The following is a 14,198-nucleotide window of genomic DNA, read 5'->3' as shown; positions in this document are numbered from 1 at the left end:
GATGAATTCAGCTCCTGCAGACAGAGTTTCACCAGGGAGATAGGACAAAATAACTGGGGTTTGTTTTAACTTTTTTGCAACCAGAGAACTGTAACTCTAAATCCCTCACTAACATGGAGCAAGTTTGAGTTTATTGAGCCTCTCACTAAAAAAAAAAAAAAAAGAATCCAGACCAAAACAAAGGAAAACCAGGAGAGACCAAGGCACTCAAGCAGAATGTCTCATGATAATGAAGTGTTCAGCACAGAGGGTAAGTTGCCAAAGGAGGTTATCAAAACCAATGGATACAGACATCTTTAAATACACATCTGGACACTGTTACAGCAGGAGCAGTTTGCAGCACACAGGGATAAAGTTTTAATGAAATATTCTTAACAAGAGAAACTTGCTATGCCTAATGTAAAGGCCACAATTCCTTATTTTTGCAAGTAATACATCACTGAAGGCAAAAGTTCCCCTCTAGGAAACCCTGGGTTAAGGAGGTGCTGGCAGAGAATCAGGCAGGGACTGTCTGTTGCTGTTGCAAGCAAAGCCCTTTGGCACCAGGGAGAGTAAAGTATTTTTTCCCTTTATTAAAAAGGTATTTATTCACCCCAAGGGGTCTGTTCCTCTCAGACGAGGCATTGGCACCAACTGAGCTTACAGGAAGGAGACAGAGTAAAGGGCACCTATACATTTCATTTCTGACACCAGCTCACACACCAAGGGAAGGGGATTAAGTGAAGAGAGAGATTTTATCAGAAATGCAAGATGAAGGGATTACTGATCAACACCAAGGTATGCAACAGCTGTGCAACAGCTCTTCCTACACCCAAGCAGTGTCCAGAGGCCCCAACCATTTATTTATGTGGCAGTCAGATGCAGAGCTATCCCAAAAGACTATCACGGACCCAAAAGATACCTGGTTTTATCCCAGTGCAGGAGGAGACACTCTGAACTCACAGTGCATGATGCATTCAGAGTGCTCAGGAGTTATGGGCCAGCTCCTCCACTGGTTTTGACTGACCTGAGCAAGAGCTGCAGCTTCCACAAGCAAAAGCCAGCCCAAAGCCACTGCCAGAGCACAGATGCTGTGCTTCAGGTCTGAATTTCACAGGCACTCCCTCCCCACAGTCAGGGAGGGCAAGGTAGGGGGAAGCCCAACAGCCTGTCCAGCCCTTTCAGGAGGGTGCAGCTTTAGGTTTGCACATTTTCCCAAGGACTCTTGTACTGCTTATAGGATGTCTTGGTCAAAATTTGCAGTGAAAAGTCACATGTCTCTTCCAGATCTTCCCACAAGTACTCACAGAGTATTTTGGGCATGATGGAGACTGTCTTGAACCTATCAGGCAGCATAAGCATCCCCCTGCAGTTCTAGTTTTTTGGCTTTTTTTTTCTTAAATGAGCACTTGGGAAATAATTGTTGTGTGCTGAATACCATTATAAATCACACATTACCATTTCTCCCAGAGAACCACTATGAATCACAACCCCCTCTTCCAGAGGGCAAAGAACAGAGCAGCCCTCCAAACCACAGAAAATGACCACAGATCCCAATATACCTAAAAACTTCAGAAGAAAATTTACATTTCCAGGAATATTTTTCACCCAAGGCATTGAAAAATCCATATGCCCTGTCTGTGGGTCTCCCAGAGAACAGGACATATCAACAGCCAGACTATTCTTTGAGGGAAATTCTAGAGGGCATTTCTCATTACAGACACATTCCTGTAAATAAAACAGACTACTGTACAGCATCTCCATCCAAGGCCCGAGAGCCAGGACAGCTCAGGCTCAGAATGTGATTTAAGCCCTGGGAAGGGATCTGGAAAATGCCACTGCTGACAGCAGACAGGAGGGAGGGGAGGTGGAGTATGCTGATTTTTAAATCACAGAAGGAGCAGACTATAGAAGTGTAGACTTCATCATGCTGTGACAGAAGAAAGTGAGGGGCACTGGTGTTCAATCTTCATCATTGTTAAATCCTGGTTTACCTCTCAAACCTGTGCCTGCCCTGAGCAAACCTTGGCTCAGCTTCCTCTGTCTGCTGCACACATGAAAGTCTGGAGTCAGCTGTGGGGCACTTCTAATCCTATTATTCAAGGTAGCAATCTTTTCCCTCCACTTCAGGGCACCATTTCCCTTCCACAGATATCTTCTAGCTGGAAGGTGACCTCCTTAGGCTCAGCTAAGGAGAACATTACTTAGTAAAATCACCAGAATTTGATCCCTGTGGCTTTCAATAATCGGTCCAGAATGTACTCTAGGCCCTAATGTTACCCTTCTTCATCCTGTTGAGCATCAGTCTTCCTTTGCAATAGAAATCCTCCTTCCACCCAGGAACAGCAGAGGCAGAGAGGAATCCCCCCACCCTCAGCCATCTAAATCTGTTAGTGTGAAATGGCAATCTGTGCCCCTGCTCCAGTCAGGCACTGCAGAGAGAAATTTTCAGCACATGGGTTTATAAAAGACAATGAATCTCACTATTTAAAAACCTCTTTCTTTCATTTCTTACAGAAGCTGTGAGTAGCTTCCCCCTGCAGTATTGTAACACATAGTAAAGCATTCAAAAAACTATTTCCACATCCACTAAAGCTCAGCATGTCCTCTAATCTGAAGCCCTACAAACAAAATTGTAAATCATTTCGCCAGCATAAACCCCCAAAGGCCAAGTGACTCCAGTTTATTCTAGAACAGTTTGTAAATTATCCAATTAGATCTGTACAAAAATTACAGCAAAGCCCTGAGTCATCTGTAAAGAAATTTCAAACCAGTGTCATCAAGAAAGTTGCAAAAGTTTTTGAACAAGAACACAATCACAGTACCAGGAAACAAATTCTTTGTTTGACTTACAACAGACTCTTTTTCATGGATTCCCATAAAGTGACCAATAGAATAGGTTTGACCTCAAAAATAGAGTTTTGGCATTCAGATGCTAGTTAATTGAAAGAAAAAAAAAAGTCAAAAGAAGCACTGAGAACAGACATGCACAAAGCATTCACAGCAGTATAAAAACCACATGGTGCTAAGCAAAAATATTATATAGGAGAGACACAAAAGCAGTGCACACACAAAAAAAGAAAGCCTGGAAAATTCTAACACTACATTTCAAGCTGATATTACTCCACACATGTCAGGAGGTCTATGCAGTGAAATGACCATTATAAAGCAAGTGAGGCTCTCCAGCTTCCCAATACTTCCTCTAGGAATTCCTCAGACAGGGAGTTTAATGCAACTCTTTGCATTATTTGCTTCACTGACAGGAGCTTAGAAAAAATGATCTTCCAGTAAGGATTGGCTTTTTGTCTGCAGCTGGGACAGATCAGAAGAAACTTCAATCTTAGATGCTCCTGTTGTGCAAAGATTTAATAGCTTCCATTTGCAACATGATGATTGCCTAAATTAAAATGAAATTTTTAAAATAGAGTGGTGTTGGAGGTTTCAGATTGGGAATTTAAATACATGGTTGCTGTGGGTGTTTGCTCTCCTGAGAGGAGATTTACATAGCTAAGTTTGGCACGTTTGCTCCTCTCAGAAAGCAAGATTAGCAGAACAGCCTGCAGGATGCCCTACAGCAGCTCAGCATCCCTCCAGAGCAGGGAATTAGGCTCAGCCCAGCTTCTGCCTGGACAACCTTTTCCAAAAAAAAAAAAAAAAAAAGGTTTAAAGACATGCCCTACAAGCTCTGTTTTGGCAAGCTGTTGGGCTTTGCCTCCCTGCTCAGCCCCGGTGTCTCACCTACTCTGCCTTCAACATCTGAACCAGCAACCTCTTTTCCTCTACTGCTTTCTAGTTATTTTGTCATATTTTCGTGGTTCCTCTAAAATTAAACATGCACTATTTATTTCTGCAGTACCTACAACATTACTTAGGAGTTATTACACGCAGCAAAGGAAAAAAAGATATGTCTAAAATAACCTATGTAGAAATCTTGGATATGGCCTTCTATTTATTTATTCTCACTAGGAACTAACTAAAAATAAAACTGCAGCAAAGCTGCAATAAAGCAAATTTAAAATGCTCAACACAAGAGTAAATTTAGGTAATGCACTGCTATCAAGTAATTTTTTTTTTTTGGGGAGGGGTGTTTTTAAGTTTAAAACAACTTCAAGCATGATTTAGCATTACAATACTTCCAAAATAACAGTATAACAGTATGAGATAAAGTCTAACTGAAATGTGTTAGGAATAAACACCGAGTTTTTATTTAATTACTTATCATAACATCTTCTTACATAAATGCCTGCAGGTGCTCCCTACCAGCACCAGTGCATAGCCCCAAGTACTGAGATATCAAAACTCATTCAGACTCAGTTCTTTCCCCAGTTTGGATCCCATTTCTGGGTTCCAGATGTCTGCACTGCTGGGAACCCCTTTCCTCACATGAGCATCCACATTTCTCTGCAGGACAAATTCTGAAATTTGCTTCTGCTTAATACCCTGCTTTTGCCAATATTCCTTTTCTGTGTCTATTGACTGACAGCTGGGTTTGGTCCCTTTACAGTCAGGAATCAGAATTTTTAGATACAGCCTCATTTATTAGTATTCCTATGGATGGATTTGCAGACAACCTGTAGACTTGTAGATATTCAACTGTACTGGAGTAGCCCCAACCTGTTCATGATTCAGCCACTCCTTCACAATTAGAAGTAAGATTTTAATGAATGAAAAGCAAGAAAATACTATGTTCCTACTCTTTAAAAGTACTAAGAACGCACAGGCTTTAAAACAACTATATAACAGAACAATTTCTGGCAGATGTAGTTCTCTTTCAAAACTACCAGGTGAATACCTGAGAGCAAACAACTCAGATTCTCAAAACTGCCAAATAATTGCATCCCCACCTCCCCTGTTGGTTTCATTGCCAACTTTTACACATTTTACAGCCCTCACCCAGTTACACTAAAGCACAGACACACATCACTGCAACAGGACAAAAAGCAGCACGGGCTGGGTACAATTGCAGGGCGTTTCCTGAGAGCACAGTTCACCTCAGGATAAAGTGTTCTTCAACCCAGCCTGCTCTGTGCTTAAGCCTTTTGAGACAGCCAAGGGAAAATTTCATCTCAGAAGAGCAGAGACTCCACAGTCTTAATAAAAGGTGGCACAGAGATAATCACACACTGCAGACATCCCACAGTGATTTGGTGCAGTATCACAGCAAGGGCCCCCAGCAATATTTTTAGAATTGTGTACTCTCAGACTGATCACAAATACCTGAAGATTTTTTTCAGATCAGTGGAAAAGGCTGGGCTTGTTCTCAGCTGCTTTACCTACCCTGCCACAGCATTCTGCCTGCGTTTCTCGTCCTTGGGGTATTTAGCAGTAACAAAGTCATTGAGACACCCTTCTGTTCAGCAGATGAAACAAGCTTTCTGCCTGACTTCACTGATTATTACCTTGCCTTCCAAGGAGGACATGTCATCTGCATTCCCCAAGGAACAGAGCACGTATGAGGTACCTAATCCACATATCCAGAAAGTGGAGTTGCAAACACCTTTCACTCAGTGCAAAAAATGAGGATGTGGCAGCTAATTTAACACACAGCATCGGAACTGTTTAGGAACAGTTCTCCACTCCTGCCTCTGCCATGGCCAGGAGCACCCCAAAGAAATGGAGGCCCTGCTCCTGACAGGGCTGGAACAGGAGTCAAGGATCAATAAACCTCAGTCAGGGATTTCATGGAAGATAACAGGCAGAGAAGAGCACACCTTTGCCTGATAAGACCTTGCTATAAAGGCATACAGCAGAAAAAGTGTGAGAGATTCTAGTTACAGTACAAGATACAGATTTCTTTGTGAGACCATGTGTAGTCATGAACAAAGCATATCAACTTAACCATGTTGTTAGAATGAGGATCCATAACAAAGTAATCAAGATTTTGCTTCAAAACCACTGCTTTGAAGCAAATATAGCAAAAAGTCTCTGCTTTGAGTGAGAAATGAATGAGAAGTAAAATATTTGTGTTGAAAACTTTGGGTAGAATATTGCAACAGAAATAAAAATATTTGAATTTTAGATTGCAAATATCCTGATTCTGGGGACAAAAAGAGAGACAAACTAATTTTCAAAGAACACCACAACTGATGAATGAAGTCTCATTGCAGAGTCATAAAAATTCAAAATGCACTCGGCCACAAGTGCCCTGCCATGCTTATTTCTATTTGTCATATATAGCCTGGATTTCACTGTGGTTCTCAAGTTTTTGCCAAGGTTTATACAAAACCTGAACCTCAAGTGTAATGAAAGAAGGCTGAAACAAGAGTCTGGCAACAACCTTTCAGGTTTTATTCAAGTAGGGCTTTCATTCTGGAGGAAAGTGGACCTGGACATCTGTCAGCACTTTAATATAGTGTCTTCAAGTGTGACCACATTGTTTAACTCCTTCAAATCAAATTGAAATGTTTATTTTCTAATATCACTCAGAAGATTTAAACAGATTTTTTTTTTTTTCTGGACATAGATATTAAGGAATAGAATAATTAGAAACAATATCTAATCCAAAACAATTTGAGAGCAATTCCCTCTTGAAATTTTGGCTTCTTCTAAATAGAGAAATTGAGGTCATACTTTAACAGTTATTTCCTTAAATGCCTTTCTCCTTTCTGTCCCTGTGGGTCTTTCCCAGGTCCAACTATTTATAAACTTTCAATTTTTAAGCACTTTGAAGTTAGCCTCTTGCAATGTTTGGAACCAACACAGTGGGACATTTTTGCTTGAGCTGGAGCCATTGGCTGAATGTTGCAAAGGCTGATGTGCCTTGCACAAGACAAGTTCCTAAAGCTCCAAAGATTCTGTGCACATTAGGAGAAAGCCTTCCAAAGCCTTCACTTACTGAAGGCAGAGGAAATGTTTGCATGGAAGACTGGCAAGGGAGAAAATAGAGCATGTAACCAACACTATTCTTTTTCCCAAACTCAAACACAAAATTTTACCTGGAAACCAAGCAAGTATAACTAGATTTCACTAAATTAGTTGCTTAGAAAATAGCTGGGGTCAGCAGCAGAACCCTTCCTCGTGGTGGACACTTCATGCCACATCTTTATATTGGTGGCATCTTAAGCTACCTCACCAGTACCTGTTCTTGGTGTCTTGCCTGAAACTGGAGTGGTTCCCTAACCTATCCCATCTAGGCTCTTCTCCTGAATTATATACCTTCCTGAAGCCACCTCCCTGCACCTTTGGTGTCCACCCTCTAAAGTATCCTATTCTTCAGCTCTCCTGATGGCTTCATGACTGGCACACCTTCACTCCTGTGTGTGTTCTTCCTGGTGAATTGGTCGCTGTCCTATATCTGAGGAGAGCTGTACCTTAACTCTTTAATTCGTAGTTGTTTCTTTTCTATAAGGTTATTACCCTACTCTTTGATACATTCTCCTTCTGGGCAAAGAAGAAAATTTGGAGGTCAACTCCCAGTGAAATTAATTTTCAACATCCATGGCACTTCTGTATTTGATTGCAGCTTTAATGAGAGCTCTTTTGCCAGTGAATAGGTTAGGAGATGCTCAGGTTTCCTGATAATACACTTCATTAACATGACCAGGCAAATGAGGAATGGAGTCCTTTTTACTCATCTAATAATGCCCAGGACATTAAAATTGGTTTCTTTCCCCCCTAGAACTTGCTCCCATACATAGGTTTTGGATAAGCCATCCTTGCAAGCCTGGATAGTAGAGAATATCCCTGAGGGAAGCAATCACCCCCCATCTTTGCTGCTGCTGGAAAAATGGCCTTGATCCCTTCCTTTGAACCCTTTCTTTGCTTCACAGAACTGAGCTGCTTCACACCCTGCAGCTGTCCTGGGGCCTGGTCTCCTGCTTCCCCCCCACCTCTCAGGGGCTGTGATAATGCAAGATGGGGTAAGGCCCTATTAGCACCACCTGGCAGGCTCAAATGTTCCCATGGTTATTTGTCACCATAGCTTTTTGTATGAAATATCTCATGTTTTCTCTCATTGACACCTCAGGGGGACACTCCAGACAGTAATGCTCCCTCCAATATTCAATTATCCAAGTCAGTTACACAAAGCCTCGCCTGCATTTTCTTTGTAGAGCAAACCTCATGCTGGATTAGATCAAGAAATCCAAGGGGTGACACAACTCCTCAGCTGTGATTCAGCTAAGATTCAGCACATTATTATGAACCAATAAGAGCCTGCTATCATCAGGCTCTGAATTAGGCCTTCAGATGAGACAAACCTTTCACGATTCTCAAAACAAGTAGACCCACCATTTATTTTGTCATCCTGTGCTAAATTTTCCAAACTATCAGCATTTTGTCCATGACAAATGCCCCAATACAGGCAACCAGTGCATGAAGAGTTTGTTCAGCTTTTGAAGAACCAGCCTAGGACATGGGTGACTTCAGAGGAGTCAGTCAGGAGTGTAGTACTTTGAATTTAATGGGAAGATACAATGGTCCTAAGGGTTTCCTCATCCCACACTCCAGAAAATAATGACTAGTCACATCCTCCAACTAGAGTACATCAACACAGGACAGCTGCTACTTTGAAGAAGAGCAGGAGAGCACACTGGCAAGCATCTACAGCTGATTCCTCTCAAAGATGAAATGAGAACAATTGAGTACAAACTTTCTTTTTTGTGCTGTCATTTCTAGCTCTGGTCATGCTTCTTGTCACATGGCTCAGTTTGAGCAGATTGTATTTGTAACCTGGACAGGTCAGTGCTGACCTCCAAGTGCCACTCTGGGAGATGTGCAAAGTTGTGTGACTGATGACACTTCAGCACATTTTACTGTCTGAAGGGCCCTACTTGGTGCATGGGCTTCAAATATACAACATATAAACTCTTGTCTGACTCCTGTCTTCTGTAGTAGCTCTGTTCTTTAATTAACTCTACAGACTGACACTGAGTGGTCATTACAAGAGTAGCATCAGGGAAGAAAGTCACCCCTAGAGCCAATAACAAAATGGAAAATTTGAAATATTTGTTCCAAGCAAAAAGAAGATTACTGCCCAGCCAGGGAATGAAAGTCCTGAGCTCCTGCCCTCTAATGGATGTTACACATCTGTATTTAGCTTATTGGAAATACTTAATAAATTATTATAGAATGTCATGTTACTCTCAGATGTATGCATTTCATTATTCTTCATTCAGTCTGACAAACAGCTTTAGTTTCCACTGCATAAAGTCTATAAATATAGGAGTTTTTATAACCAGAAAAATATACTATTTTCCACATGCTTGCTTCTTTACAGAAAAAAAGTAGGTCTGTGTCCAGCACTATCCCCAGCCTGATCGACACTGCAACTATCAAACCTGCAAACTGACAGTGGCATTACTTGGCACGACTCAGTACTTTCTTTTTAGTGTACCAATATGTCACACTTGGAACATTTTTTTGAGCAGTTCAAGAGAGTACTTTTAATGGAGATGTTAATCACAGGCAGCATTTTACACTGATTGATGAAATAGCAAGACAATTTTGTGTTCTTCACTTAATTATCTGAAAGTCTCCAAAAGCAATTCTTGCATCATGAGGCACACTTGGAATCACTGCCTTATCTGTACAAATCATCAGGAAAAATGCTACTGCATCCACTCTGAGGAAGAAAAAAGCCAGACTCAAGTGTGCTTTCTGCTCTAAATAATGAAGTGGAACCAGCAGAACTGAGAGACTGGCAGGGCAGATGTTTCTCAGCATTGTTAGTGCAGCCAAAGGCTGCAGATTTCCCAGCTATCCTGGTCCTTCAGCTGCTTTCAGCAGCTTCACACTCACATTCCATTAAAGGGGACAGTTAATTCTGTGAACTGTGTTGCTCTGAATGCCACGGAAAACATAAAACCAACAGAAACACAATCAGCTTCTAACTGAAGCCTTTTCCTTCATGAAAACTTTTACCAGTGACAGAAATCTTGCACTGAGTAATGGCAGATTCTTGCTCTGCTGAAACCTCCTGCAAAGCTATACAGCAAAGCCAATGCTGATGTTAGTCCTATCTTTGCAGGAATCACTAGAGCTGAACAGCAGTATAAAACAAGGTGGAATTTGATTAGATACAAGCACATTTTCTTCTTACAAAGACAAATCCTGCTTAAATTTATATCAGCACAACCCAGCAAATGTAACCACAGAAGCATGTGGCTCTGGTGGCACACATAATGAGATTTATTCAGAAAGCTGCCCATAACTGAACAGGCTTGTCACGAGAGGCACAGACTCTACATACTCAAGACCTACAGTATGTGTAACATTACACCCCGATTTGTTTTCTGAGCAGAGATGTATTCTCCATGGGATAATCCAGTCCTGCAATTTAATTCTCTTAAAAACATATGCAAGGCACATTTAGGAGGATTTCAACTCCCTGTGCAATAATAAGGATCGTATCCCTTTTTCAACCAGAGTATACCATGCACACACGCTACTAAAATTCTACCATTAAATTACTTGCACCACATCTAATGACTCCATCTAAAAAGCCATTCTTAGAGGGTCCAAAAAAAATCTCTGTAGTACTCACAGGCCAGGAAGCACCACAGATGAAGGGTTATTCTGCTGCAGCAGTGTTAGAGCTGTTGACTACTTTGCACCACACTCTCCTGGGATGAATCCTGCTAGGAAAAGCAAGCCCTTATCACCAATCCAGTTGGCTTTACTTCATTACTTGGAAAAACAGGTTCCCTAGTAGCAAACAATCCTTATCTGTGCAGACTGTTAAGGGTGAAGAACCATTCACTTCTTGCAACATAGCTGGATATGCCTGTCTAGAAGTATAAACCAACTTCAGGGACCCAGTAAGAGCTCGTAGGAGGACCCAGAGTCTCTCAGAGTTTGTTGGAGTGACAGCAGATTTTCCTCTCCCCCAGTGGCTGGCTGTTCTGTCTCTACTTCTAATGCAACACACTGAAAATGAGAGAACTAGAGCAAGAACCCAGCTTCAGACACCTCAGAGCAGCCAAGAATACCACAACTTCTTTTAAACCTGAGAACTTCTCTAACTCTTTTATCTCAGTAACACAAAGAGCCACAGATACTTATTTTAAGAATTGTCTTCTGAAGTTCCTGCTTAAATAAAAAAGCGACCAAAGAAGCCAACATATTATGGTGTCTAAAAATTGAATTCCTAGATTGTATCCTATCAAGTATAGCCCTGGGTATAGTTACATACATTGTGTTTACCAAATCAACATGGCACTATTTAAAGGAGGCATTACAATTTCACTGCCATTTATCATCCCAAAGGCAGAGTGGTAAATACAACTGCAACAGCAAATCTGGGGCAGCAAGAAACTTATCCCAAAGAAAGGTTTTTCAGCCAGAGCCAAAAACCATCAGTCTTTCCAACCAGGCTATCTGCCTTGAAAAACAACTCCTTATCAATCTAAAACCAATGGCAGAAAGATAGAGGGGATAAGATGTTGGGGACAGACACAGTGAGTTTCACTTCTCTCACAGCTTATCCAGGGCTCTTTTAGGCAGCAAGGAGACTACCAGAATGAGTGTCTGGAATGGTTTTGCCCTCAAATTCCCCAAGCCCTCTTCCCCAACAGGTCTAGGTGAATAGAAAAGCAGCAGCATTTAGAGTCAGGTTTATACATTTCATTATATACATTTATATGTTTCCTGCTTCCATGAAACTTTAGCTGATACCTTGTGGAGAGAGGACACAGGACCCTGGCAAGAGTCTGACTTGCAGAGTCACTTCCTGACAGCATCTGCCCTTTCTTAGTCTTTCAGCCAATGTAATTATGACCCCCAGTGCAAGCCTCAGGAGGAAAGACACAGAGCAGAGGGGGAATGAACATTTTATAGCCAAGGTCATACCAAAAAAATGCCCACAAAGATTAAAAGTGGTAACAAAAAACAATGTTTGGGTCAATGTGCCCTTGTTGCAAATTATCTGTGCTCCAGCTTGTCCTGTAATATTGTTTGGATTCCTGGACATGACTGCAACCAGAAACAGCCATGAACTGTCCTCCCTGCAGTCATGACATAACTCCTGATGCTCCAGAGATATTGGATAGAACCAAAGACAGGAAAATGGATGGAATTAACACCAAAACCCACGCCCTAGGATCATTTGTTTTTCCACAAGTATGTTAAGAACATGAAATAGAAAACTCTTCAACAAAATTAATCTTTGTCTTTCTATGCTGAAAGCAAAAAATCCCAAAACACTGAAACAAGAGACATCCTGTCACTTGTCCATAACTTCATCTGATTTAAACTATAAGCATAAAAGTAGCATGGCTATTTAGTTCCAAGAATCATATTTCAGTCTTGGGATATTTTCTTCTGTGGACTAACATACCTTCTTACATCTCGAGAAGTAAATATACCATTAGCATGAAGTTGGGAAACACATTTAGAAAATAATTCTCAGAAGGCCTCAGTAACAATACAGGAGCTGAAATGTCAACAATTTACAACAGCTCAGAAAATAACCTTTGGTCAGTAGAAACCACAAGAGACAAATGGCACTGGAGAAGCATTGTTAATTACTAAAAATAACAGAGTCCAACATCAATAAAGACTGACTAGTCTTCTAATGGAAATCGTTGAAGATAACCAACTCTAGGGAAAAAAGCATCCACTGAACTGAAAGAGAACTGACAACTCCCTACTTGACTCAATCACTGCTCCTTTTCACTAAGGATTGCCTTGACAGAAGACAGTAAATTCTGGCATCAGCTATGAATGAACTAACTCATTTTCAGCAATTTTATGACTTCCTGTGCTTAGGAACAGTCTCAAAAAAAGAATTGCTGTACCTGTTCTCCCTCCTCAAAACTGCCACCAGGGCTTGGCCAGCACAATGAAAGCTGATGCTGGCAGCTTCATTTGGAAGACAAACAGCACAGGAAAAGAAACAGGCAGTACGGGTGAGAAGAACAGCAGAGGTGAAAACAGACCCCAGACCAAGAAGGGGGATGAAGGACTCTTCCCACCTCCTGAGTCCATCATCAGCTGAGACAGAGGGGCCTGATGATGACCGAGTCCCACAGCAACCAAAGGCTTGGGTTCCTTAGAATTTTTAAAGTTGGAAAAGACCCTTAAAATCAGCAAGTCCAACCATCAAACACAAGTGCTGCTTCAACACAAGTAGGAAAACAAGTCAGTAGTGGGTCTCATATTAATTCTCAGTTTAGGCAGCATCATTGTTACCTGGGAGCCACTACATTAATTATGTGTAAAGCAAAGCATCCAAGGAGAACCTCAGCCTGGTTTTGGAAGCAGGACATGGGATAGGAAGCAACAGGAGATAGACACTGCTTGGCGCTGAAGCTCATCTCAGCATGACTCAATCTGCACTGCCCAGATTTTGCTCTAAGCAGCAGAAACATCCAGCTATTCAGTGCCTCTGAATATTACCAGGGGAAAAGCCTTAAACACCTGCTTTGCTGGAGCTGCAATGGGCTTCCCACCCAAGACAGGCATATCACTCTTGAAAACAATGAACCCACCTCACCCATATCCTAAAACAGTGGTGTGTTTCCCTTGGTAGTTCTCCCATGAAGTTCACACACAGAAGATTCCCTGAGCTGCAATCAATGAAAAGATACAACTAATAAACTGCTTTTTACAGTCCTCACTATTGGTTCAAAGTGTAAGTTACCTTTGTAACATGTCCATCTTAATACCAGGAGGAGCCCACAAAAACAGGAGGAGAGAGTTCTCCAAGGGCATGGTGCTGCAGGAGCCCTGCATTAAAGTGCACTTTAAAGTCAGGTTGATTCCTACCAGCAGAACTATCTCCCATGGCTCACAGCTCATTGATTTTACCAAGGCACTCTCCCAGCCACAGGGCCTGAGGAACAGATGGCTCACGTGCAGTGCTGCAGACCTGCAGCTGAGCAATGCACAGGAGCTTTCAGTTCTGGTGTGATCCCTGCACATGGATAAAATCACCCTTTGTTCCAGGCTGCTTGTTTCAGCTCACTTTCACAGTGAGATGAAGCTGATCTCAAAGCAAATCAGCCATTTCTGTCTAAAGCCAGGAATCCTTTAGAAACCCAAATCCATGTTTTCTTCATAAAACAGGTCTCTCTCACATTCAGCAACAGCACATACAAAGAACTCACGGAAGTCAGCCCAAAAAACAGAGGGAAGGGAGCAGAAATTACATTTACAAAGCAGGAAGCAGACATTTCTGCAAGGGTTCTGCTCAGCCACCGGAGCGCCTCAGGGAGGATTACACAAGAAATAAACTCTTTGCTCAAAGTATGTAAACTGATAAAACAGCCTTGCTTTCAGCT

General features: G+C 41.7%; 1 long non-coding RNA gene across 1 annotated transcript in view; it reads right to left on the bottom strand.

Annotated features, from left to right (window-relative positions):
• The window catches only part of LOC110482230 (uncharacterized), a 177,546-nt gene that overhangs the window by 143,068 nt on the left and 20,280 nt on the right, over positions 1-14,198 (bottom strand). The window contains exon 3 of the long non-coding RNA XR_014958051.1: positions 10,463-10,553. This is a non-coding gene — a long non-coding RNA (uncharacterized LOC110482230). The remainder of the gene's footprint in view (positions 1-10,462; positions 10,554-14,198) is intronic.

This window comes from Lonchura striata, chromosome 12 (assembly GCF_050655825.1).
Source record: "Lonchura striata isolate lonStrDom1 chromosome 12, ASM5065582v1, whole genome shotgun sequence".
Classification (NCBI taxonomy): Eukaryota; Metazoa; Chordata; class Aves; order Passeriformes; family Estrildidae; genus Lonchura; species Lonchura striata.
This window is presented reverse-complemented; position numbering and strand designations above follow the sequence as displayed.